At 39.1% G+C, this 27,535-nt stretch overlaps 1 long non-coding RNA gene across 1 annotated transcript in view; it reads left to right on the top strand.

The window, feature by feature from the left end:
* The first annotated feature begins 14,429 nt into the window (after positions 1-14,429).
* The window catches only part of LOC129015493 (uncharacterized), a 38,080-nt gene continuing 24,974 nt past the window's right edge, over positions 14,430-27,535 (top strand). The window contains exons 1-2 of the long non-coding RNA XR_008494602.2: positions 14,430-14,645; positions 23,653-23,860. This is a non-coding gene — a long non-coding RNA (uncharacterized LOC129015493). The remainder of the gene's footprint in view (positions 14,646-23,652; positions 23,861-27,535) is intronic.

Genomic DNA, 27,535 nt, shown 5'->3' with positions numbered 1-27,535 from the left:
TCCTATTGTGGAAAAGTAGTAACTTTGGATCCAGTTTCATCAAATTATTCATTCCAAAACTCCAATTATAATCAACAAATTGAAAAGCTAAGAGAAAAGTACATGTGTGCCAGTAAAAGAAATAATCAGCAGAGTAAACACACAACCCAGAGAATGGGAGAAAATATTTGCAGACTATGCATCCAACAAAGGACTAATATTCAGAATCTACAAGGAACTCAAACAAATCAGCAAGAAGAGACAAATAATCCCATCAAGTGGGCAAATGACATGAACAGACATTTCTCCAAAAAAGAAATACAAATGGCCAAAAAACATGAAAAAATGCTCAACATCACTAATCATCAGGCAAATACAAACTAAAGCCACAACAAGATACCACCTTACTCCTGCAAGAATGGCCACTACTGAAAAGTCAAAAAACAACAGATGCTGGCATGGATGTGTTGAAAAGGGAATGTTTAAACACTCCTGGTGGGAATGTAAATTAGCACAACCTCTATGGAAATATGTATGCAGATTTCTTAAAGAACTAAAGGTAGATCTACCATTCCATTCAGCAATCCTACTACTGGGTATCTACCCAAAGGAAAAGAAGTCATTATATCAAAAAGACACTTGCACATGTATGCTTATTGCAGCACAATTTACAACTGCAAAGATATGGAACCAACATAAGTGCCCATTGACCAATGAGTGGATAAAGAAAATGTGGTATACATACACCATGGAATACTACTCAGCCATAAAAAGAATGGAATAATGTCTTTTGCAGCAACTTGGATGGAGCTGGAGGCCATTAGTCTAAGTGAAGTAACTCAGGAATGGAAAACCAAATACTGTATTTCTCACTTATAAGTGGGAGCTAAATTATAGGTATGCAAAGGCGTAAGAATGCTATAATGGACTCCGGAGACTCAAAAGTGGGGGCAGGGGTGGAACAAGGGATTAAAAACTGCACATTGGGTGCAGTGTACACTACTTGAGTGACAGGTGCACTAAAATTTCAGACTTCACTACACAATTCATCCATGTAACCAAAAACCACTTGTACCCCAAAAGCTATCAAAATGAAAAAAAAAGTTTTTAATTTTAAAAGAGAGAGAAGTACATGCTCTAATCTCTGTAACAAGTCAGATGAGCAAAATTCTGAAGCAAGAACACTATTCAAGATGCTAAAGCATTTCTACTAATTGAGAACAATAAAAAATTTGCTAATTCATAAAGAGCTACTCATAAAAAGAAGCCCCCCTCTTTAGTGTTGGGAGTATATTTAAAGAGACCACAAATGAATTGTTATCAGATACCCCAGGGGCAGGTGCACAAAAGGAACTTTAAATAGCTGAAGACACACAGGTAACCAAGGGCACTACTTGAACAGCTTCATGTGCTCTTTTCAGTACAACTATTTGTTTAATGAGATAAAATAAATTTCAGGTCATGATACAAAAATTAATATTCTTTACTTTGTATTATCTAGAGGATTGCTTGTGGAAATGGCACAAAAGAAAACCAGATAGCAGGTTTTAATTCCAGCTTTGTCAGTTGCTAACTGTGTAAATGTTAGCAAGTCTGGATTTTTTTTTTAGTTTCTATTTAGTTCTTTGTAAAATAGAAATAATGAACACATTCTCTAATTACTGTATGAGATGCAAATGAAAGTGAATCTATGAAACAACTTGTGAACTGTGTATCACTACACATAACTGACAAGTTAATATATGAGAAATTCGTTATCTTCATAGAATTGTAGGCCTGTCCAAAACAAAAACACTTTTATTTGTATTGCTTTTTCTTCATTTGTACTACAAATACACAAGCAGTAATCAAATCCACAGGAACACAGAGATTTCAATAGGGTTGGTCATTCTGCCTGTGTCTTTTTGCAATGGATTGAATATTTGGGCCCATCCCCTTCCCCTAAATTCCTATGTTGAAATGCCAGCCTCCAATGTGATGATATTAGAAGGTGAGGCCTGTGGGAGGTAATCAGATTATGAGGTTGGAGCCCTCTTGAACAAGATCAGTGCCCATATAAAAGAGACTGTGAAGAACTCTCTCATCCTCTTTCTGCCATGTGAGGGTACAATAAGAAGCCAGCACTCTGCAGCTTGGAAGAGGACCTTCGCCAAAGCTTGAGCACGCTGGCGTCCTGATCTCAGACTTCCAGCCTCTAGAACGATGAGAAACAAATTTCTGTTGTTTATAAGCCACACAGTCTATTGTACTTTGTTACAAAAACCCAAATAGACAAAGATGCTCTTTCTGGCAGGGTGAAGAGATAGTTTCTTTGACCAATACTAAGATTTGAACATTTCACTAATGGTAAATTAACTTGTTCTCGTTAATACTAGATCAACTATGTATAAATATGTTTACATTGAGTGTGCAATGACTGCTTTATTATATCATCAGTTGGAACTAAAGTACTTGTAGTTGGCAGCTAAAAATAGGTGCTGCTTCAATACAAGCATGTGAAAAATAAAGTAGAAACAGCAAAGGGGAGGCCTTGGAAAGACACTCAGTAGAAACAGAGCAGAGGTCTTGGGGAGGGGTCAATGTCATTTTACTTTTAGGTTCTGCTAACAACTGGGATGAATTACTTTAGGGAAGAGTTCAAACCATAAAAACTTAGTACACTTTCTCCCTCTAAGAGTATTATTGAAGTTTTACTAAAAACTTTACCTGTTCATAGTATGCTAGCTATTCTGTCTTTAGAATCTCAGAATTACCCGGAAGTAAGAACAAATTTTCTTCAAGAAAATTATCTTGCTATTATAATTAGAAGATAAAAAGTAAATTCATATGACTTTACACTGATTTGTGATTGTAAAGATAAAATACAAACCATTTCTGAGGCCAGCTTTAAGCTGTTCTCAGATACCTTTTTCCTCTTCCTCTTCTTTGTCTTCCTCTTCTTCTCCTCCTTCTTCTTTTTCCTCTTCTTCTCCAAGCCTTAGAAATTAGAATCAACCATCTGGTTTTGCTTTGGGAGTGGTGTATAATTCCTACTGGAAGTACTTCATTGGTGGTCAACTCTCCAACCATTTGCTCTTTCCTTGGAGCTTGTGGAAGTGCCAGGCTGAGCCAAGACCTGAAGGACAGTCACCCCAGAACCTCCTAAATCTGCAGGGGACCTTGCATGAGTGCAAAATAAACACTTGCTCTTTTAGGCCACTGCAATTTGGGGACTGCCTAGCATTTCATTGGTTCTCAAGGGGTCATCAGTCAAAATCTTAAAACCTAAATCTTAAATATTAACTTAAAGAAGGGGTAGTAAGGAAAACTATATTACAGGCTGGAAAGACGGCAAGCCACATTATGAAGGAGCAAAGTATTTGGTCAAAGATCATGTCTGATAACCTTTGAGACAGTTCATGTACCTAATTATATTGTAGCTCTATGGGAAGTAATTAGAAAAGAGAATGTTAATGGCATGAGCTGGTCATTATTGGATGGATTTGACAAAGTACTTCAAGAGAGATCAGCTCAGAAAAGAACTTCCATCTGCAAGCAGGAATAAAAAGCAATAGAGACCAAGATTCTAGGGTTTGCAAAGTCAGAAGTGGCAACATCTCCAGCTAGTGAAAGATGAAAGTGTGAAAACCTCTTTCCCCTCATTCTCATCTCAATCAGTTTTCTCCCACATTGACATAACAGCAATATTTGACACTCTTCACTTGGCTTCCCAATCACCCCACTGTCCTGTTTCTTCTCCTTCCTCACTGACCTCTCTCTTCAGTTTCACTTATGGTTCTTCCCCGTCTCCCAGACTTCTCTGAACACTGTAGGGCCACCAAGCTCTGTCCAATGATGTCTTCTTTGCCTATGTATACACTCACTCCTTGGAGAACTCATGGTTTTAAATACTGGATGCATGCTGACAATTCCCAGCTTACACCCCAAACTCTGTCTGCTTGACATCATTTTTTTTTTATTATTATTTGAAACAGGGTCTCACTCTGTACCCTAGGCTGGAGTAGAGTGGCATGATCTCAGCTCACTGCAGCCTCAACCTCCCAGGCTCAAGCAATCCTCCCACTTCAGCCTCCTGAGTAGCTGGGACTACAGTCTGCACCACCATACTCAGCTAATTCTTTGAACAAATGGGGGTTTTTTGTCATGTTGTCCAGGCTGGTCTCAAACTCCTGGGCTCAAGCAATCTGTCCACCTCGACTTCCCAAAGTGCTATGATTAAAGGTGCCCGGACTTGACATCTCTATTTAGACTGCAAACAGGAACCTCAAATTTTCTGTGTCCAAAACGGAATGCCTGCCCCTCACTGAACAAACAAACCAACAAACACCTAATCCCCTACATCGGCTCTTCCAACAGGCTTCCCAATTTTAGTAAATGGAAATCCCATCCTTCTGGTTTCAGTGCTTTAAACTTCGGTTCCTGCTTGTCTCCTCTCCTTCTGTCACAGCCCATGTCCAATTCATCAACAACCCAATTAGCTCTATTTTTCAAAATGTATCAAGAATCTCAGCCCTTTTTACTGGCTCTTCCATTAACGCTTCAGTGTAAGCATCTCTTTCCAGGATTACCATCACAGCCTCCTAACTTTTCTCCCCACTTCCTCCCTTGACACCTCCTGGAATCTATTCTCAACATATCAGCCAGTGTTTCTTTCAAAACACAGGTCCGGCCCTATCACTTCCCAGGCTCAACACTGTATGATGATTCATTCCCAATTGACATACAGAAAAATCCCATGTCCTTTTTTTTATTCCTCTATATCCTTTTGATCTCTAACTTCACCATTTATTCCTCAACCTTCACTTACTCGACTCCAGCCAGAGTGGCCTCCTTGCTTTTTCTCAAACATGCCAGGCAGGCTCCCACCTCAGGGCCTTTGCAATTGATTTTTCTCTTTATCTAGAACATTCTTTCCTCCTTCTGTTCCCTTCTCCAAATTTTTGCTCAAATGCCACCTTCTTTTGTCTCTTTTCTTTGCTCTGGTATCCCCAGCAACCAGGAGAGTGCCTGGCACATAGTAGGCTTCCATTATATGTTTGAAAATCCACACACAGAAAGAAAACACATTTAGTATCAACCAGCCTTCTTAACACATTCAAAAGATATTAGCCCAGAAATGTTAGTGGAGAGACTGAGCACAGTTTCCTCATGGCCAGATGATAACCCAAAGCAAGGGGACATGCCTAAAATTGCCCAGCCTGTGTGGGTTAAAGCAGTGAGTCTGCATTGGAATCCATGGCTGCAGGGCTCTTTCCACTCCAAAGCACTTCACATACACACACACAAACATATGCACATGTATACGCGTGTGTGTACATACCTAGTTTGTAAATGTCTTCAGAACCAACCTGCCCTGGGTGACCCTGGGACAACAGACAGGAGCCCCTCAGGTCCTTGTTTTCTTTATAAACTCAATATAGAGGCTGGAATCAATAATACCCAAAAATACCTAATTTTCCTTCCAAGACTGAAGAATAAGATATCCATTTTATATTCCAGCAGTGCTTTCAGAGTTCAATAAAGAGATAGACACTTGCACCCTTAAGCAAATATCAGTCTCTGGATCAGCTTAAACATGTCACAAGGCCTGCATTTGGCTCAGCAAATCAGCTACTAATGACCCTGCTCTTCCTACACTGCTTTCTCCTGAACTGGGAAAATTATTCTTCCTAATATTTCAAGATTCTCCACACTCATGTTTTAAGATGTTTTTGCAAATTGACCTGCACTAGTTTTGAGATTAGATTTTCATTTCAGAATTCATATTGCCGTTTAAGGAAAACTAAATCCTCTTACAAATCATGTGTCAACAACCTGAATACCATCATGGCTGAATGTAACCAACTTAAAAAGATAAGTGTGTTCCTAGAACAGAGTAAAACGGCTAACACCATCTCTTAGATGACATGCTCTGATAGACAGGTACTTAACATTACTTGGAAGATCTCGATCTTCAATCTTATCTTTTCTGCTAATGGATTCCCCCACAATAAAATAGGATACAGAATTCAGGACTAAAGGAGACATCTTAGTCACTACTTCTCTTGCTGTTTGTAATGCTTTTTTTTTTTCTGTGTTCGCAGCTCAGTATATGTTTTCATTTAATGTGCTCAGATATCAGCAAACTCAAGTGCATTTCCCATTAGGTAGGATGCTATCCAGAGACATCCAGGCTTCCTTTAGAGTTAGTCATCCAAGCAGATCCAGTTAAAATCCGTCCAGTTGTGCTGACCATCCTGCATACAAACTCCGCTTCATACACCGGCTGCACTGTTTGCCATGAACACTGCAGTGCCAGAATCAGTGACCTAGAAATGCACATCCATTGCAAGTAAGTTGTAATAAGCAATCCTCACTTGCACCCTGTCGTTGCTATGGTAGTATGTGCCCAATATATTCAGTGCCTAAGAAGAAAATGCCACATGAATATCCATCCATTTGTCCCAATTCTGAGCTCAATTAGGGTAATTATAAATCAGAGCCCCTGGTGTGAATAGAATATATGATGCTCAAAATGATGCTCGTTTGGAGGTACCATTATATTCATCTTATAACCATCCTGTCCACATAAACATCCTTCCTTTCCTTGGTCTAGGAAAAAACCCCATCAAACTCTCTTTCTCAGTTGAACTAGGGGAAACATTTTACTCTAATTCTCTGCTTTGGTGTTTTCACCTTTAAAAGCTCAAACATTTTCCATTTATGTGCATTCCTGCACTGCTGACATTCACCTCCTTGTGTATCTCTTTGTTGCAGCAGGGTCGTGGCATCTAACCTTTTAAACAATCTATATAAAGCTGCAGCAAGTTTGGAGAAATGAACCGACATCGCTGGTAAACAGGACTTGAGAAGTTAATTTTCTGTTAGCTAGTGAAGTCCATTGAATGCTATATTTCCTTTTCACTGTTCTCAATCATTTATTTTACATATCAAATCTGAACTGAAATTTGTTGCATTTCTCTGGAAGCTGGAAGGAATTTCACATACAAATTCCTGCTGTATTTATTGCCTTGCCCTATGTATCTAGTGCCTGACTCCAGGAGAATCAGTTCAGGAAATTTCACTAGATGTGGTCTTGAAAGGAGCCATTACCCACAGCCTTTCACCACGTGTTTGCTTTTTTATTGTATAACCAAAGGAATCCCCAAAGAAAAACTCTTTTAGCAACAAGTGGGCTTTGAGGACTCACCATGCTGTTTTCCACAATGGTTGAACTAATTTACACTCCCAACAATGGGATAAACAAAATGTGGCACATATACACCATGAAACACCATTAAAAAAGAACGAGATCATGTCCTTTGCAGGAACATGGATGGAGCTGGAGGCCATTAGCCTTAGCAAACTCATGCAGAAACAGAAAGTCAAATACCACATGTTCTTACTTATAAGTGGGAGCTAAATGATGAGAACATGTGGACATACAGAGGGGAACAACACACAGTGGGGCCTACCAGAGAGTGGAAGGTGGGAGGAGGGAGAGGATCAAGAAAAATAACTAATGGGTTCTAGGCTTAATACATGGGTGACAAAATAATCTGTACAACAAACCCCCATGACACAAGTTTACCTATATAACAAACTTGCATATGTACCCCGAACTTAAAATAAAAGTTAAAAAAAAGAAAAAAACAAGTGGGCTTTTTTTCATTAACCCAGTGGTGCACAGCAGCAGCAGTGTAAAGGCAATAAACCCTTCCCCTTTTAAATTACAATTTAATCTTATACATATGTGAATATTGGCCCAAATTAATTCTACTTTCTTCAAAGATATTTGGCCATTTTTTAACCCCCTGTAATTTTTTTTTAGCACAGGGTACTGAGAAAGGAGCAAATATGGAAAGAAATGCATGAGTAAATAAGTGAACAAATTATGTCTGTGTTGACTTCTGGGATGTTTTTATTTCTCATTTTCTTTAAGGAATACTCAACTTCTTTACCAGCTGGTTTTGTGGAAGCGGGTGAGTGAGATTGTATGCACACACACATACATGTACATTATTTTATATTTTTACTTCCTACTATAATTTACTTCTAATCTGCAGGACTCCCTCATTGTACCTTAAGTGACAGCTTAACAGCCTTGTCATCCTCATCCTCATTTTCGGTTCCCACCAGCCCCTTCTGGAGCCTCTGCCCAGCTTCTCTGCAGATTCCAAAAGCAGAGGAAGCCAAGCAATGGACGACTTAAGATTCACATAAAGTGTGACATGAGCTCAGTAGAAGGGATGAGAGCATTGCAGAGAAAGACGGCTATAAAAATAGTTCCTAGAAAACTTTCATTAGATGCAGTCATCACTATGCTAATATTTTTCCATTGTATAGCCTTTTTGTCCCCAAATTATTTTTGTAGAGATCAATTAATTAAAACTCACAGTGTTTTAGTCATATCACTTGATTTAGTTTGTGCTGATTATCCTGAAAATTGTCATAGGAACAAAATAATGGAGTTGCAATAGCCATATTTCTGAAGTAATTTGAGCCAAGTCTCAATTTCCCATTTCCTGAATTTTATTCCTATTAATAAAAGACACTGCATTACAAGAGTCGAGTGGAAAGAGGAAACACACTTCTATTTTGCATCTGTCGAAACAGGACTCAGAGTTCTTTAACACAATAAGAAAAGACAAAGGGCTCAGTCAACCACGTATGAAAACTTAAAACATTCTTATCCCCAAGCCAATCTGGATATGTCTTTTCCTTAAAAAGCAAAGAAAGGGATACAAAATAAATTTTTAATTTTACGGCACAGATAGTTGTTCCATACGAACTATTATACATAAACTTCCAAATGCCTTGTCTCCCCCACCATGAAAAATTCCATTTAAAGTTGCTGTCTTTTAAATTTTTTTAAGAAATAGAAATATGAACTCAACAAATAAATAGCCAAATTAGGATGAATTGAATGTGTTTGAAATGTTGAGAATCTATTTACATTTTAATAAGATATTTCCTCCAGGCAGGTCTTAGATAAATCTCCATAGAGATGAGGCTAGGACACAGAATTAAGAAGAAAGAGGCGCCCTTGACAACTTGGAGGGAAAAAAAGATAAGCAGAGTGGTGTTTAATAGAAACAGATGTGGATGTAATCCCTTTAAGAAGAAAAAAGCTGTACAACTATAACATAGAGGGGAAATGGCTTTAGACAAGTATAATGGAAAAGCCTGGGGAGCTTTGGAACTCAAGCTAAGAATGGCTCAGAGTCTTCTAATTCAAAACCTAACAACTGGTGTGTTACGTGGATAACTTGAAGAAAGACATGGTGTTAAGCACAATATTTTATTTATAAGAAAGACTAATGGGAGTTTCTGAAAGTGGCAATAAAGGTTGAAAAAGGAGGGTTTTTCCAAGGATCTAGAACTAGAAATACCATTTGACCCAGCCATCCCATTACTGGGTATATACCCAAAGGATCATAAATCATGCTGCTATAAAGACACATGCACACTTATGTTTATTGTGGCACTATTCACAATAGCAAAGACTTGGAACCAACCCAAATGTCCATCAATGATAGACTGGATTAAGAAAATGTGGCACATATACACCATGGAATACTATGCAGCCATAAAAAATGGTGAGTTCATGTCCTTTGTAGGGACATGGATGAAGCTGGGAACCATCATTCTCAGCAAACTATCGCAAGGACAAAAAACCAAACACCACATGTTCTCACTCATAGGTGGGAATTGAACAATGAGAACACCTGGACACAGGAAGGGGAACATCACACACCGGGGCCTGTTGTGGGGTGGGGGGAGGGGGGAGGGATAGCATTAGGAGATATACCTAATGTTAAATGACCAGTTAATGGGTGCAGCACACCAACATGGCACATGTATACATATGTAACAAACCTGCACGTTGTGCACATGTACCCTAGAACTTAAAAGTATAATAATAGAAAAAAAAAGAACTTAAAACAAAAAAAAAGAAAAAGAAAAAGGAGGGTTTTACAGCCTCGAAATGTATAAAGAATCCTAGTCATGGACCTATACGCCAGTCTGTGCATCTCTAATCTATAACCGTTGACAATTGTTTTCCATTCTGGCAGGAAGCATTGGAGTTAACATTATGGAAAACCTATTAACTAAAGTTTGAGCACTAAAATATGTTAATGGAAGACACAGGATTTATCTTCATTTTTTAAAATGACCACTTATGTTTCTACAATGTTTTGCTTAGCTTAGAAGATTATGAAATAGACCTACAGTTACCATTCTACCATAGTCACCAGCTGATAAAGGGTTAATGGTTAAGTGACAAGGAGAAATTTGAGGAACGTTGGGTAGAAGAAAATGTCTCCAGCACACATCAAGTCAAAACAGCACTCCTTCACTCTTCAGGGTATTCTACCTTTGAGAAAATATTTCCTTTCCTTGTGTTTTATATTTTCCTTAATGTTAAGGAAACAAGACTTTGTGACTCAAGTCCTTCATCTTCCTCTTTGAAGGAAAAGAGATGGGCAGAGAAGCCGTCGAGAAAACCCTTTACACAAAGTACTATTCAGCCATAAAAAAGAATAAGATTCTGTCATTTGCAACAATATGGATGGAACTGGAAGCTCACTATGCTAAATGAAATAAGCCAGGCACAGAAAGACAAACATCACATGCTCTCAGTTATTTGTGGGATCTAAAAATCGAAACAATTGAACTCATGAACATAGAGAGTAGAAAGATGGTTACCAGAAGCTGGGAAGGGTAGTGTGGGGATAGGGGGTGGTAGGGATGGTTAATTAGTAGAAAAAAAAATAGTTAGAAAGAATGAGTAATACCCAGTATTTGATAGTGCAACAGAGCTACTATACTCAATAATAATTTAGTTGCACATTTTAAAATAACCAAAAGAGCATAATTGGATTGTTTATAATCCAAATTATAAATGCTTGAGGGGATGGATACCCCATTTTCGATTATGTGATTATTACACATTACATGCCTGGATCAAGACATCTCATGTGCCACACAAATATATACATGTCCTACATACTCACAAAAATTAAAATTAAAAAAAGAAAACCCTTTACCTGGGGTTTACATGCAAAACCTGAAATAAAGAGTAAAAAGTAATGATTCTGACTCTTCTATATCTTGACATCTTAGCCCTACATTCCAGGCTAGAACTCGGCCAGAACTCTAAGCCCATCTCTCAAAGCTGAACCCCACCACTGAAAGTTATTACGAAAAATTGTGCAGAGTAAATCAACTAATCCCAGTGAATCAACTAATTCAAGGCTGTGATCGTTTTAAATAACTCTCTACAAAGGCTCAGAAAATTTGTCTACCCATGAATTTCTTCCACATAGCTGTGATTATAATGTAATACAAAAGCAACATCCTTCAGCTAGCGCAGTCACTAGAAGAGAGTGGCAGAGCCACAGAGTGTCGGCTAGACCCTGCCTCTGAATCCATCAGCAAGCCGTGCTTTCTGCCTCTCAACACAGGCTCAGCAAGAAGAGAGTCTTTAAAGGAGAAAGACAGCTGCAGGGCCTGGTAAACCGAAATGTCTCCTTAGCTAACAAGCATTTTGTGAAGCATAGGAAAGAGGAGCAAAGACCTATAGCACAAATTTTTTTTTTTTTTTTTTTTTTTTTTTTTTTTTTTTTTTGAGACGGAGTCTTGCTCTGTTGCCCAGGCTTGAGTGCAGTGGTGGGATCTCAGCTCACTGCAAGCTCCGCCTCCTGGGTTCACGCCATTCTCCTGCCTCAGCCTCCCAAGTAGCTGGGACTACAGGCGCCCGCCACCACGCCCGGCTAATTTTTTGTGTTTTTAGTAGAGACGGGGTTTCCCCGCGTTAGCCAGGATGGTCTTGATCTCCTGACCTCATGATCCGCCCGCCTCAGCCTCCCAGAGTGCTGGGATTACAGGCGTGAGCCACCGCGCCTGGCCTACAAATGTATTTTTTTAATCCAAGTCAATTTCAAGGATACACAGATTCAGAGTAAATTATCTTCACATGATAAGTATTACCATTATTATTGTTGCAAAAGGGTTCAGAAACTCCAAAGAAATTACTTTAAGGTAGTTATAAAATTTCGAGTTAAAAACTTCATCCGGCCGGGCGCGATGGCTCACGCCTGTAATCCCAGCACTTTGGGAGGCCAAGACGGGTGGATCATGAGGTCAGGAGATCGAGACCATCCTGGCTAACACGGGGAAACCCCGCCTCTACTAAAAATTAAAAAAAAAAAAAAATTAGCCGGGTGTGGTGGCAGGCGCCTGTAGTCCCAGCTACTCCGGAGGCTGAGGCAGGAGAATGGCGTGAACCCGAGAGGCGGAACTTGCAGTGAGCTGAGATCGCCTACTGCCCTCCAGCCTGGGTGACAGAGCGAGATTCCATCTCAAAAAAAAAAAGAAAAACTTCATCCATCCTTTTAAAAATATAAAGTGGATGTTATCTGTTATAAAGTGAGATATGGACATCCAGGGTGGAACAAACTAGCCAAAGAGCTCCATTTCCAGAACCTGTATTAACAGAGATTATCTCTCTCATTTAGATTTTTTCTTAAATATTCTAAGTTGCTTTGAAGGAGCCTTCCTATTTCCATGGCAGTTTGTTTAATTAATGGTATCGTATGTCTGCTGTGCCTAGCACTTGGCTACTTACTGTAAGCCCTTGTAAGGAAAGTAAATGGCATTTATGATAATAGCCTATCTGCCGGGCACAGTGGCTCACACCTGTTATCCCAGCACTTTGGGAGGCCGAGGCGGGTGGATCACAAGGTCAGGAGTTCAAGACCAGCCTGACCAACATGGTGCAACCCCGTCTCTACTAAAAATATAAAAATTAGCCAGGCGTAGTGGCAAGCGCCTATAATCCTAGCTACTCGGGAGGCTGAGGCAGGGGAATCGCTTGAACCCGGGAGGTGAAGGTTGCGGTGAGCCAAGATCACATCATTCCACTCCAACCTGGGCAACAAAAGCGAAACTCCATCTAAAAAAAAAAAAAAAAGATAAGAGCCTATCAGCAAGAGCCTAGCTGAGGACGCACACACACACACACACAACACCGTGTGTGCATCTGTGTAACAGCCCAAGTGTGATGTCTCTGGGAAGTAAGTGGGAATGGGAAAGGTCCCTTCCATGAGGCACCTTGTAAAACAAAAGGCAGGGTGTGTAGTGAGCCTGAGAAAGATCAAAGATTTCTGTGACATCCGTGGCTGGAAGCAGGAGCTGCTGCACTGAGGAGGAGGTAACAAGGTTGCTTTTAGACATCCTCAGTCGGTGGCTGGGCAACCAGCTACCACCCAGAGCCCTGAAGCTGCCATTCTCTGATCATCAGAAATCTTTGAGCTGGAGAGCTGAGAGGTTCCTGAAAGGAGGATTGCTTGAAACCATGAGAGTGTCAGCCCAACTGGCTTATTATCTCACGAAATGAGACACCACCACATTGTTGCCACCCCATAAAGAGACTTTCCTTCATGTTTACACAGTCTAGGGAGCTTTAAAAGTTTAACACTTGACTGCATATATGCAATATATGCACCTTAGATTCACTTATTCAGGAAACTGTAGCTTCCTCGGTGCCTTTTTTTCCACTCTTTCCCCTCCACTTTCTACTAACAACCTTATTATGAATCCCATCCTCAGAAAACGAGCTATGCCCAGCCAACTTGCCTGACTCATGTTCCCCACATAGCTTGCGGGGAAGTGGCCAGACGATGGATTTTTTAGATTCAGGGGATATGTGTGCATGTTTGTTACGTGAATATATTGTGTAACAGTAGGGACTGACTTCTAGAGCATCCATCACCCAAATATTGAACATTGTACTCAATAGGTAATTTTTCAACCCTCAAATCCTCCCAGCTTCCTCCTTGTGGAGTCCCCAGTGTCTATTATGTCCATCTTGATGTCCATGAGAACCCATTGTTTAGCTCCCACTTATAAGTGAAAGCATGTGACATTTGATTTTCTGCTTCTGAGTTAGTTCACTTGGGATGATGGCCTCCAGCTCCATCCGTGCTGCTGCAAGCGACATAATTTCATTCTTCCTTATGGCTCCATAGTATAGGATATTTATTAAATACGTATTGTGGTCTGTAGAAATCACCAAGGAAAATATCATGTATAGAAATATAATCAAATATTTTAATTGAGTAGTTACAGTTACAGGCTTCTTGTAAAGATAATTTTTCTCTTCCTAGAGAAATACTTAAGCCAGGATTCCTAATTCACATTAATCCTTCCTCAAAAATTAGTTGCTGTTGTCTACAGCCATACCACCCTGAACGCACCTGATTTCAGAAGCTAAGCAGGGGTCAAGGCTGTTTAGTCCTGGGATAGGAGACCACCTTGGAATACCAGATGCCCTAGGGTTTTAAAATATATATATATATTTGCTCTTAACAAGCGGTGCTGTTCAAGTGAGAGAGGACCTTTGACATCACAACGGGGTCTTTGTGGCCTGGCACTTTTGTGTCCTTGACATCTCCCTTCCCCCAGTCAGTGGAGAGTCCGTGAGCACCATGTTGCTAAGCAACTAGGAAGCGCTCTTGGACAACGCGGACTTATCCTGTCCAACCAAGGCAGGGGAAATCTCACAGACAGCAGCAGGACACAGCCTGCACACCAAGCTCGGGAGGAGCTGGGCAGACTCCGTTTACAGAAGCAAGATGTTTTTAAAAGAGATACAGAACCAAATGAATAAGGAAAATATCAAGGTGCATATAAGTACCTCCTACCACATAGCCTGTACAGAGAGCATAGCAACAACTGAATTATCCTCAGAAAATGTGACGTTAGCGGGGAGTATCATCTTGTAAGAACTCGGATATCCAGTTTGTTTCTGAAGCTTCCTAGGCTCTGCCATTTTTTTCAGCGAATACTCTCAGTAGGCCTTAAGCACAGAGGCAGACAGAACTGGCAACGCGTCCCCTCCCAGACTGGTCCTCTCCCCAGTCACCTCTGCCACATCCCCTGTGCTGTCTGAATTTAGTGTACATTTACTCTTGGTGTTGTTGTTGTTGTTGTATTTTATTTGCTTTCATGAGTGCTTAATTTGTGCTTTATTCAATTAAGCAAGTTTATGTCACAACACTGCACTGGTGCAAGTAAAACCGATCATGCTTCCATCACTGGCAGTAGCCATCACTATCATTTTGTGCATTAATTCCGCTCCTTTTTTAGCACCTTTCTTTCCTCCACGTGGGAGCCAATTTTCCATCTGCTATCATTTATATTACATTAGAAGAACATCCTTTCACCTCTCTTGTAGTACAGGTCTGCTGCACAGCTTTTGTCTGTCTGAAAAAGTCCATTTTGTGTGTCTGAAAGTCTTTATTTTGCCTTTACTTTTGAATGATACTTGGGGTTGGATTTCAGATTCTAAGTTTACAAGACTGTTTCTCTTCCTCTTCTTAGAGCAGTGAGAAGATGTAATTCCATTGTCCTCAGGCTTACATAGTTATTGATGAGACATCTGAAACTGTTCTTATCTTTATTGCCCAATATGTAAAGGGTCTTTTATCTCTGATTGCTTTTTAAGACTTTTTTTCTTATCACTGTTTTTCAGAAATGTGTTTTTAACTTCCTTTTTGATTAATTAATCTGATTGTGTTTATTTCCTATCTTATTTCTATGCCTTTAAAATGGTTCTAATTCTATAATATTATATACATATTTTGTATCTCACTTTTTTCTTTTCTTTTTTAGATTGATATATAATTGTACATATTTTTGGAGTACATGTGATATTTTTATACATATGTCCAAGTGTAATGATCAAATGAGGGTAATTAGGATACCCATCACCTCAAATGTTTATCATTTTTTTGTACTGAACATGTTTCAAATCTTCTCTTGTAGCTCTTTTGAAATATATAATAAACTACTGCTAATTATAGTCACCCTACTGTGCTATCAAACACTAAAACTTATTCTTTCTATTTAACTGTATGTTTATACACATTAATCCAACCTCCCTTCCTCTTCCCTTCCAGTACCCTTCTCAAGCTCTGCTATCATTCTACTCTCTACCTCCATGTGATCAACATTTTTGCTTCCACATATAAGTGAGAACATGTCTTTCTATGCCTGGCTTATATCCTTTAACTTAATGACCTTCAGCTCCATCCATGTTGTTGCAAATGACAGGATTTCTTTCTTTTTATGGCTGAATAATATTTCGTGATATATATATATCATGATATATATATGTATATAAATGGTATATATATATGTACCATTTTTTCTTTATCCATTCATCTGCAGTGAACACTTAGATTGATTCCCTATCTTGTTTGTTTATAATGTGACTCTGTTTTCTTTTTCATAATTATCCTGCTTGGGTTCATTAAAACTTTTAGATCGCTGGTTTTATAGTGTTCATTAATTTTGGAAATTTTTCAGCCATTATTTATTCAGAAATTATTTCTGAGCCTCTGTTTCTGAGGACACCAATTAAATGTATGTTCAATCGTTTGATGTTGTCTCACAAATCACTGGGATTCTGTTCTTTTAATGTGTTTACTTCTTTCTGTGCTTCATTTTATGTAATTTCTTTTAGTACATCTTCAAGTTGACTGATCTTTCCTTTTTCAATGGCTGCTCTAAGTCTGGCTCAATAGAATTTTCATTTTGTATATTGTACTTTTATGCTTATTGGTTCGTGGTTCATTTTCATATCTTCCATTTCTGTCCTAATTACATTTAAAGATTTTAAACATAATGATTTTAAATGACTTTTCTAAAGCCCTTGAGCTAATTCCATCACCTTTGCCTTTTCTAAGTATGTTTATATTCCCTGATTTTCTCTTGGTTAATGGTAATTTTATATTTATATAATCTATGCATACATATTTTTACATATACAGATCTACAATAGGTACATATGTAAAATATATATTTGATTATATTTGTGATACATAACTATATATTTTATTGTAAACAACATGCTATATATAATATATATTGAACATTATGTTGTATATAATAAAATATATATTATATATATTTACTTTTTTGCATATTTTTTATTTTGTCCTTCTTAAAAGAGTGTTGGCAGACAGTTAAGTAACTTTCTTTTTTTTTTTTTTTTTGAGACAGGGTCTCACTATGTCAGGCTGGAGTTCAGTGATGCAATCATAGCTGACTGCAGCCTCTGAACTCCTGGGCTCAAGCAATCCTCTCGCCTCAGTCTCCCAAGTAGCTGGGACTACAGGCACATGCCACCAACAGTTATTTTTGTTGCTGTTGGTTTTATTTTATTGTTAAAAGATTTAAGAGACAGAGTCTCATTATGTTGCCCAGGCTGGCCTCAAGGGATCCTCCCCCATCAGCCTCCCAGTTAGCTGGGATAAGTGCACACCACTGCAGCCAGCACACATCAGCTTATTTTTAAGCTTTACTAGGACTGGATTAGAATAGCCATTACTCTAGGACTAGTTTCACCTTACTGCTGAGGCCTGGCCTCTCAGTTTTCCTAGAGAGTAATGCATGGAACTTGTCTCTCCGCCTGCATAAGTATTGGAAGTTGCTGAGCTTGCCTCTCCCAGTTGTTCTTTATGCTACCCATGGAGTTTCATCCTATATATGCGAAGTTCAGTATTTAGCAACAGACTCAAAAGGATGCCTGTTCTAATTTCCGGAGCTATTTTCTGCATGATTCTCGCTTTTCCAGTACTCCAATTCTACCCACGTCATCCTCCCCTAACTCTAGTCTCTTGTCTTCCCAACTCAGTGAGAATGTTATATCTGCTTGAGTTGTCCTTTCCTGTGTCACTGTCCACAAAGGATCTCCAGGTGATTAGAACCATAGCAGTTCTAGAGCTCACATCATTTATTTTCCTTTTCTCTGGATTGCAGTCCTTCACTTAGGTGGCAGTTTCACTTGTTTTTCTAGTTTCCTAATTTTTACAGCAAGAGAACAAGTTTTGAAGTACCAGTTACTTCAAGTGGAAAGCCTACAGTCTCATTAGGTAAGGAGTTAAGGACAATTTGAACAGGTGCTTCTGACCCTGGGTCTCTCGTGGGTTTGCAGTTGACACGTTTGCCTGGACTACAGTACTATGAAGTTTTAAATGGAGCTGGAGAATCGGTTCCAAGGTAGCTCACTCACTAATGTGGATGGCAAGCTGTGGTGCTGGTTGTGGTTCCTCATCTCACGGATGACTCTATCAGACTGCTTGAGTGTCTTTATGGTACAGCGGCTAGCTCCTCCCTGAGCAAGTGATCCAAGAACTGTCTGTGGTTCAGAGGGATGGTTTTTTTGTTTGTTTGTTGTTGTTGTTGTTTGTTTGTTTGATTGTTTTTTGAGACAGAGTCTCGCTCTGTTGCCCAGGCTGAAGTGCAGTGGCAGGATCTCAGCTCACTGCAACCTCCACCTCCCAGGTTCGAGCGATTCTCCTGCCTCAGCTTCCCAAGTAGCTGGGATTACAGGTGCTTGGCCACCACAGCTGGCTAATTTTTGTGTTTTTGGGGTTTCACCATGTTGACCAGGATGGTCTCGATCTCTTGACCTCATGATCCGCCCACCTAGGCCTCCCAAAGTGCTGGGATTACAGGTGTGAGCCACCACGCCAGGCCTGGAGGGATGTTTTCTTAATGTTTGTGGGGACCTAGTAGGTGCAGATGATGCAGGAGTTTTTCTCAACTCCTTTGTCAGGCTTGCAACAGGGGTGCCCCATTTATTCAACCCGCCACACTCAACCTCTTGCAGTAAGCAAGCGAGTGCGGGATCTGGCTGGCTGCTTTGGGTACCAGCAGGAGCAGGATCTGTGCGGGCCCTGCGGTGGCACCCAGATCAGGAGGTCTGCAACCCCTGATGCCCCAGAGGGCATGTTACAATGCTCTCTTAGCTCTGCCATCCTGTGGACAATAGCATGTCATCAGCTCGGTGGGCCCCTTGCCTCATCACATGGGGTGGCTGCCCTCCGCCAGCAAGGGCAAAGGGCCAGTGTGGCAGCCTTTTTTGGGTACCTGCATGCGGTGGGTCCCAAGTTCTTGTCCAGCGTCCAAGAAGAAATTAGGTCACACATACACTTCAAGGATGGTGGAGGCAGAGTATTTTATTTAGCAATGGAAGCGACTCTCAGTGGAGAGGGGAGCTGGAGAGAGGAGAGGATAGGCAGATAATCTGAAGCCCGGCCATCTCTGGGGCTTTTCTCCAAAATTAAGCCATCTCTCCTGACGTCTAGCTGTCCCTCTGAAGTGAAGTCACCGCTCTCCAATCAAGCCACTTCTCTCTTCTACCAACTGAGTCTGGGGTCTTTACAGACACAGGATGAGGGGCAGGGTGTGCTGCAGGTAGTTTTGGAAAAGGCAATATTGAATTGGTAAAAAGACGTTATTCAGAAAGAACCAATCAGGAGAGAGTGGGCAAACAGAGATAGAAGTTCTCACTTTGGGCCATAGGTTTCAGGCTTTTCAGCTTGAAGGTGGGGATTTATTGGTGACCCACCGTGTCTGCCTAGAATTTCTGTCTGCCTAGAATTTCTCTGCCTCCTGCCTCTATCACATATATTTATGGGGTATGTGAGATGTGCCTGTGCTTCCTGTGTCCACCAAAATACATAAAACACACGATGAGAACACCTTAGATTCTTAGTCAATAACCAACCACAGATACTCTCTTTAATCTAAACCACTCTGGATTGCACACAGAAGAAACCACGTCCTCCAAATTCTTCAATTAATTTCTTACTATGAAAAAAACTGACCAAAGTTCAATTTAATAAAAATGAGTGCAACCTCCAAGGAAATTTGAACAGCATCTCGACAGTCACTGTCCTCCCTTGCTTTTACAAGAGGTTGTCACATTATTTCAGAGATTGCAATGGAAAATGTTCCCCCAAGGGTCTCAAGAAGGCCTAAGGGGATTTTGTGGGCACACATCATTAAGACAACTACAGCCCTGATACAAAACTCCATTTGCACATCTCAATGACCTGGGCCATCCGTGCTGCTCATTTCCCCAAGGCTGAAGCCAGCAACCTCTTTGACTTCTTTCTAAGAGTTCTGCTGCTGTGTCCCACCACCTCAAAAAATAATTTTCTTAAAAAAAAAAAAAAACCCTCTCTAATGAGGGGGTATACCAAGTACTAAGAAAAAGATGGTTAAGCAGATGTTGGCATCTTTGTTGCTGCAGACACGGTCAACATAAGAAAGAAGAGACTGCTTTTGCTTCTAAGTGGAGATGACTTGCAAGTCACAAAATTTTTTTTTTTTGAGATGAAATCTCACTCACTCTGCCTCCCAGGCTAGAGTACAGTGGTACAATCTCAGCTCGCTGCAACCTCCACCTCCTGGGTTCAAGCGATTCTCCTGCCTCAGCCTCCCGAGTAGCTGGGATTACACGTGTATGCCACCACACCTATTTTTTGTATTTTTAGTAGAGCTGGGGCTGGTCTTGAACTCCTGACCTCAAGCAATACACCCATCTTGACCTCCCAAAGTGCTGGGAGTACAGGCCAGGTGTGAGCCACTGTGCCCAGCCACAAAACTTTTTTTTTTTTTTTTTTTTTGAGATGGAGTCTCTCTCTGTCACCCAGGCTGGAGTGCAGTGGCGCGATCTTGGCTCACCTCAACCTCCGCCTCCCGGGTTCAAGTGATTCTTCTGCCTCAGCCTGCCGAGTAGCTGGGACTACAGGCGCATGCCACCATGCCCGGCTAATTTTTGTATTTTTAGTAGAGACAGGGTTTCACCGTATTGACCAGGCTGGTCTCGAACTCCTGATCTCATGATCGACCTGCCTCAGCCTCCCAAAGTGCTGGGATTACAGGTGTGAGTCACCGCGCCTGGCTAAAACATTTTTAAGTGTATGCATTTCCTTAGACGTTTTGTGTATTCATTCCAGAAAATTCACTTCTCTTCCAAGTGTAGAAGACTCATAGCTCTTGACAATAAACTCGGCATTTAACATGCAGAGTTATAAGCAGGAAGTCAACAGAGGGGAAGGATTCACGCTGAACTTTTCTGGCTTATACAAAAGGGAAAGCATGTATTTCCATTTAGCTTTTCTTGATAAGGATTAGAGGAACAATCAGATGCAAAGTCCAGCAGTCCATTCACTAGCATTTACTGCTGCCTGCCCTATACCATTCACTGTGCATGATGCTGGAGACAGATATTGAGCTGCCTGCATTCAAGAACCATAGACTAGGCAAATGCACTAACAATTAGCATACTTGCAACTATTCAGTATATACTAATTGCACCCACCGTGTGGTAGACTTTCTGTTAGATACTGGGAGTTCAGGACAAGATAAAGATCCTGGCATTAGCATGATCCAAACAGAGTAAAATCAGAAATGGAATGGGGACATTGGGAGAGGCATTGAAACAATTTCTATGAGTGTTTAGGGTTAAAAATGTTTGAATAGCGTGTGTTTCTCGTTTGATGGTCTGAGATTTGATAATTATGATCTTACAGATTCGATGCTAAGACGTTTTTAAAAGAAAAAAGAAGGTCATGATTTGTCAGCCTTATTTGTGCTCTCATTAATGCACTCTGGCACTTATAATGACAATTTGTAAATAATCAGGACTCTAAACATTTAATTATCACAGGCTTTCTCTACTGTCCTTATTTTCACAGTCTATAGCTGTGTTGTCTAATCCAGCAGCCATACGAGACTATTTAAATTTAAATTTATATTAATTAAAAGTAGAAAAAAATTGAGTTCCCTGGTCTTACTATTCTCATTTGAATTGCTCAAGATCCACTGTAATACGGTTTTTTTTTCATTATCACAGCAAGTTCTAGTTCAAAACTAGTTTATCAATTTCTAATATAAGAAAATAATCTTCCAACTCAGACCATATTATGTTGCCAAACATGTTTCCATAACATTTTACTTTTTTACTAATAAGCTAACATTTTTAACTCTAGTGCACAAAGTCAACATTATTAATCTTATGATCATTACAATGGTAATTAATTAGTATGTTTCTTTGTTAGATCTGTTCTCTACCCAATAGCACCACCATTTGAGGCCACCAAATTTAAAGTAACACTTTTAATTTTTTAGTATTAGATTTGAAAACACCATTTAAAATTGAATACAATAAAATTAAACCAACTGCCTATTTCCCTCATGAAATTCTCCATCGAGGCCACACTAAAAACATATCCCTTTCTTCTTGGATATTTACAAACCACTTGTAACAAACATTTTGGAAATTCTGGATTTTTACAGCACAATATGCTTCTAGATTTTGTTTCCTAGAGTGAGAGGAACTGGAGGGAGTGGATTTGTATATATTTCTTCAACGAAAGGAATTTTGAGATTCCTTTTTTAAACTCAAACTCACAAAATATCAAGTACAAACAATAGTTTACTTGCTATTAGGTAAAAGATTGTCAGACTTGATGATGGTTGGACTCAATGCTCCTCTCTGTATATTTTATTATAATTGCTTATGTTGGATAAGAGAAAATTCAACATAATTTCAAATACCCATTGGACAAAGGAAGCAAAATAGTATTGTGTGGCCATGGCCTTTTTGTGAATAGGCTTTTTCTCTGGCTTCACCCACAAGAACATCTTTTTTTTTTTTTTTTTGAGACAGAGTCTCCCTCTGTTACCAGGCTGGAATGCAGCGGTACGATCTCGGCTCACTGGAACCTCTGCCTCCTGGGTTCAAGCAATTCTCATGCCTCAGCCTTCTGAGTAGCTGGGATTACAGGCACATGCCACCATGCCACCATGCCCAGCTAATTTGCATATTTTTAGTAGAGATGGTGTTTCACTATGTTGGCCAGGATGATCTCGATCTCCTGACCTCATGACACACCTGCCTCACCCTCCCAAAGTGCTGGGATTACAGACATGCGCCATGGCGCCCTGCCTAAGAACGTCTTTTTAACAAAGATTTAAGATGGCCTTACCTAATTTCCTTAGCAAGCAAAGGCAATTTTTCTATCCTGTGTTTAATCTCAGGTTACCTAAATATTCTTACATGTTTCCAAGTTACTCACTTAAGTTTAGAGGTATATCTATACTTGGAAATATGGCAAAATCCTTTCACTAGTATGTTCCTAGTATTATTCCCTAGGAATAATATCTGTGCTCCCAAAATAAACCTTATAATCCAGAATTACTTCTGGAACATCGCCAGAGCAGGGTAATTTGTTTGTAGTTTGGCCACCATTTCCAAACCAACAGGCAGCAAATCGAGTTTTCAAGTCTTAAAAATCTTTCACTCAAGCAGAAAGTAGTTTTATACTTCTGTGTTGAAAACTGGTACTATTCTTGGATCTCTTTAGAAAATTTTGTTGAGAGGAAATGAGGCAGCCTTCCAAGATGAAATATGAAAAACCAGAAGCTGATTAAGGTTAAGGTAATGTAGAAAATGTTAATGTAGAAAACATTTTTTAAGAAACTTCATTTCTGTTTAAACAAGCCACATGCTTTTGAATGAGCTCCTGCTACCTCTCTTATTTCCCTCTCCCTTTTTTCTCTCCCCTGAAACCTGCAGATCTAAATTATTCTCTTCTATAAGTCTAAGGTACACAGAGAAATCTGAAGCTGTCTTAAAACATAATTCACATATTTAACCTCTACGTTTACCACTTTACCTATAGGTGCATAATTCATAGGGTTATCTGTTGAATACAGTTTCTTTCTCAAGACATTTTCCCCTATTTTTTGGTGCCACTTTCTTCTAGATTCCATGATTTCTGATGAGAAATTAACCCAGAACTTATATTCACTGAAAATGTCTTTCAGGAGTGAAGAGGAAATCAGAATATTCTCAGATGAAGAAAAGCAGAGAATTTGTCATTGGGAGACCTGCCCTAAAAGAATGGCCCTAATGGAAGTTCCTAAAAAAAGAGGAGACACTGATAAAAAAAAAAAAAAAAAAAAAAAAAAACTTGAAGTATTATAAAAGTATCATAAAGAAAGAGGAGCAGGAGCATAGTAAGCAAAAATATGGGTAAATGCAATAGGCTTTCCTTAATACATTTTATAAATTATGTTTGATGGTGGAAACAAAAAATGTATAACATTGCTTCATATGGCTCTTAATGTGCCCCGTAGAGAAAATCTTGAAGACAATTATAAATAGCAGAGAGCAAGGTACTTAAAGGAAAGTACAGTTTCTATGCTTCACTCAAACTTGTGAAATGATGACACCAGTAGACTGTGATAAGTTATGTATATGTAATATAATACCTACAGCAATCACTAACGGAAGTTACAAAGAGATTTACTCCTAAGCACTATAGATAAAACCCAATGAAATTCTGAAAAAAAAAAAAATGTTCAGGTAACTCATATCAAGGCAGTAAGAAGAAACAGAGAAAGAAAAGCCAGAAAGAACAAACAAAAATATAAAGTAAAATTTCAGACCTAAGCCCTAATAGTAACTACATTAAAAGTAAATGATCTGTAATTGTCATGGTTGCCTAGGACTGTAGGGCTTCCTGGAACACAGGACTTTCAGTGTTAAAACTGGGAAAGACTTGGGCAAACCAGGATGAGTTGGTCACTCTAGTTACATTTTTTTAAAATCAAGGTTCTACAAAAATCCCTTAAAAAGTGTTTCCTGAGGCCAGGCGCAGTGGCTCATGCCTGTAATCCTATCACTTTGGGAGGCCGAGGCGGGTGGATCACAAGGTCAGGAGATAGAGACCATCCTGGCTAACACGGTGAAACCCCACCTCTACTAAAAATACAAAAAGAAAATTAGCTGGGTGTGGTGGCAGGCTCATGTAGTCCCAGCTACTCGAGAGGCTGAGGCAGGAGAATGGCGTGAATCTGGGAGGCAGAGCTTGCAGTGAGCCGAGATTGCGCCATTGCAATCCAGCCTGGGCAACAGAGCAAGACTCTGTCAAAAATAAAAAAATTAAAAAAATTAAAAAAAAAAAAAGGTAAATGTCTAAAGACACCGATTAAAAGACATAGATTGCAAAATGGATGTAAAACATGATTTAACTATATGCTATCTACAGAAAGTCACTTAAAATATGATATAGGCAAGTTGAAAGTTAGAGAATGGAAAAAGATGTACTACACAAACATTAATCAAATGAAAACAGAAATGATTATATTAATGTCAGATAAAGTAGATTTTAAAGCAAAGAAAATTTCCAGAGACAGAGAAGATTTGTATATAATGCTTAAAGGGCAAATTAACCATTAAGACATAATCCCAAATGTGTACACACTAAACGACAGCTGAAAATATGTAAAGCAAAACCAATAGAAGTAAAAGGAGGCATAAGGCAAACAAAGGTACAACTGTAGTTGGAGACTTCAACACCACCCTCTCAACAATTGATAGAATAAGACAGAAAATCTGCAAGGATAGAAGAACACAACATCATCAACCCAAATAATCTAACTGACATTTATAAAATACTCCAACCAACAATAACAGAGTATACATTATTTTCAAATGCCATTGGACATAAACCAAATTAGACTGTATCCTGGGCCAAAAACTCAACAAATTTAAAAGAATTGAAATATACAGAGTGTGTTCTCTGACCAAAATAGAATTAAACTGGATATAAATAGAAGGACAACAGGAAAATCTCCATACACTAAGAAATGAAACAGCACATTTCTAAATAACCCATGAGTCAGTCAAAGGGGAAGTGTCATGGGAAATCAAGAATACACTGAATTAAATGAAAATGAAAATACAAGGCCGGGCGCAGTGGCTCACACTCGTAATCCCAGCACTTTGGGAGGCCGAGGCAGGCAGATTGCAAAATCAAGAGATCAAGACCATCCTGGCCAACATGGTGAAACCCCGTCTCTACTCAAAATACAAAAATTAGCTGGGCGTGGTGGCAGGAGCCTGTAGTCCCAGCTACTACGGAGGCTGAGGCAGGAGAATTGATTGAACCTAGGAGGCAGAGGTTGCAGTGAGCCGAGATTGCGCCACTGCATTCCAGCCTGGGTGACAAGAGTGAGACTCCAGCTCAAACAAAAAAAGAAAAGAAAAATTAAAACCAATTCTACACAGTCTATTCAAGAAAATAGAAGAATAGCTAACAGTACAAAAAAGAAACCTACACACCAATATATCTCACAAATACAGATTTAAAAATTATTAACAAAATATTATTAAGCAGAATTAAGCAATATATGAAAAGAATTATGCCCCATAACCAAGTGAAGTCTGTTTCAGGGATACAAAATTGGTTTAATATTTGAAAATCCATCAATGTAATCCACCATATTAACAAGCTAAATTTAAAAATCACATGAGCATATCAATTGATGTACAAAAAGCATTTGACAAAAGTCAAACCTATTAATGATAAAAAGTACTCTCAGAAAAAAAAAAAAAAAGTATGAGCAGCAGAGAACTTCTTCAACCTAATGAAGAGCATCTTTAAAAAGTACAGACAACATTTTAATTAGTGGTGATTGCTTTCCTAGTAAGATTGGGAACAAGGCAAAGATGTTCACTCTCACCTTTCTTCTTCAACATAGTGCTGGAAGTCCTAGCCAGTGCAATAATGCAAGAAAAGAAAAAGCCGTAAGATTGGAAAGGAACAAATAAAACTGTTTCTATTTATAGATGGCATAATTGTTTACATTTTTAAATCCCAAGGAACCTATTAAAAAAAAACACTTGCTGAAAGTGGGAGCTAAACAATAAGAACTTATAAACACAAAGAAGGAAACAACAGACATTGAGATCTACTTAGTGGGGAGAGTGGGAGCCGAGGGAAGAGCAGAAGGGATAACTATTGGATACTGGGCTTAATGCCTGGGTGATGAAATGATATGTACAACAGTCTCCTGTGACATGTGTTTACCTATGTAACAAACCTGCATATGTATCCCCAAACCTAAAATGAAAGTTAAAAAAAAGAACTAATAAGTGAGTTCAGCATGATTTCAAGATACAAGATAAATATACAAAAATAATTATATTCTGTATACTAGCAATGAATAAGTAGACACAAAATTGAAAATAAAATACCATTTAGAATTGTTCCCAAAAATGAAATACTTAGTTTTCAACTTAATAAAACATATATAGGACTTGTACAGAGAAAACTGCAAACTATTGATGAAGAAAAGTTAAAGAAGACTTCAATAAAGGAAGAGACACACCATATTTGTAGATTGAAAGACTCAACATAGTAAATATATCAATTCTATCCAAAAGGTTTAGTGCAACTTCTATTAAAATCCCAGCAAGACTTTTTGTATATATAGGTAGTTTATTCTAAAATTTGTATAGAAAATAAAAAGAACTGAAAGACCTAAAACAATTACTGAAAAGAAGAATAAAGTGACAACAATCATCCTACCTGATTTTAACACATTTTTTAGCTTCTTGAGTAAAAGAGTGAATGATTCTAACACTTATTATATGGCTACAGTAATCAAGATTGTGTGGTATTGACAGACAGAGACACATGGGTCATAAAACAGGAGAGCGAACCCAAAAAATACACCCAAACAAATACGCTTAAGTAATGACAAAGGTACAAAATCAACTCAATGAAGGAAAGACAGTCTTTCTGAACAAATGATGCCAGAGCAATTTCACATCCATGGGCAAAAGAAATGAGTATCAATCTAAGTCCAAATCTTACACACACAAAGTCTCAAAATGGATCAAGGCTGAAATGTAAAACTA

Source organism: Pongo pygmaeus, chromosome 18, assembly GCF_028885625.2.
Source record: "Pongo pygmaeus isolate AG05252 chromosome 18, NHGRI_mPonPyg2-v2.0_pri, whole genome shotgun sequence".
Classification (NCBI taxonomy): domain Eukaryota; kingdom Metazoa; phylum Chordata; class Mammalia; order Primates; family Hominidae; genus Pongo; species Pongo pygmaeus.
The sequence above is the reverse complement of the archived record's forward strand: the minus strand, read 5'-3'. Positions and strand labels throughout refer to the sequence as shown.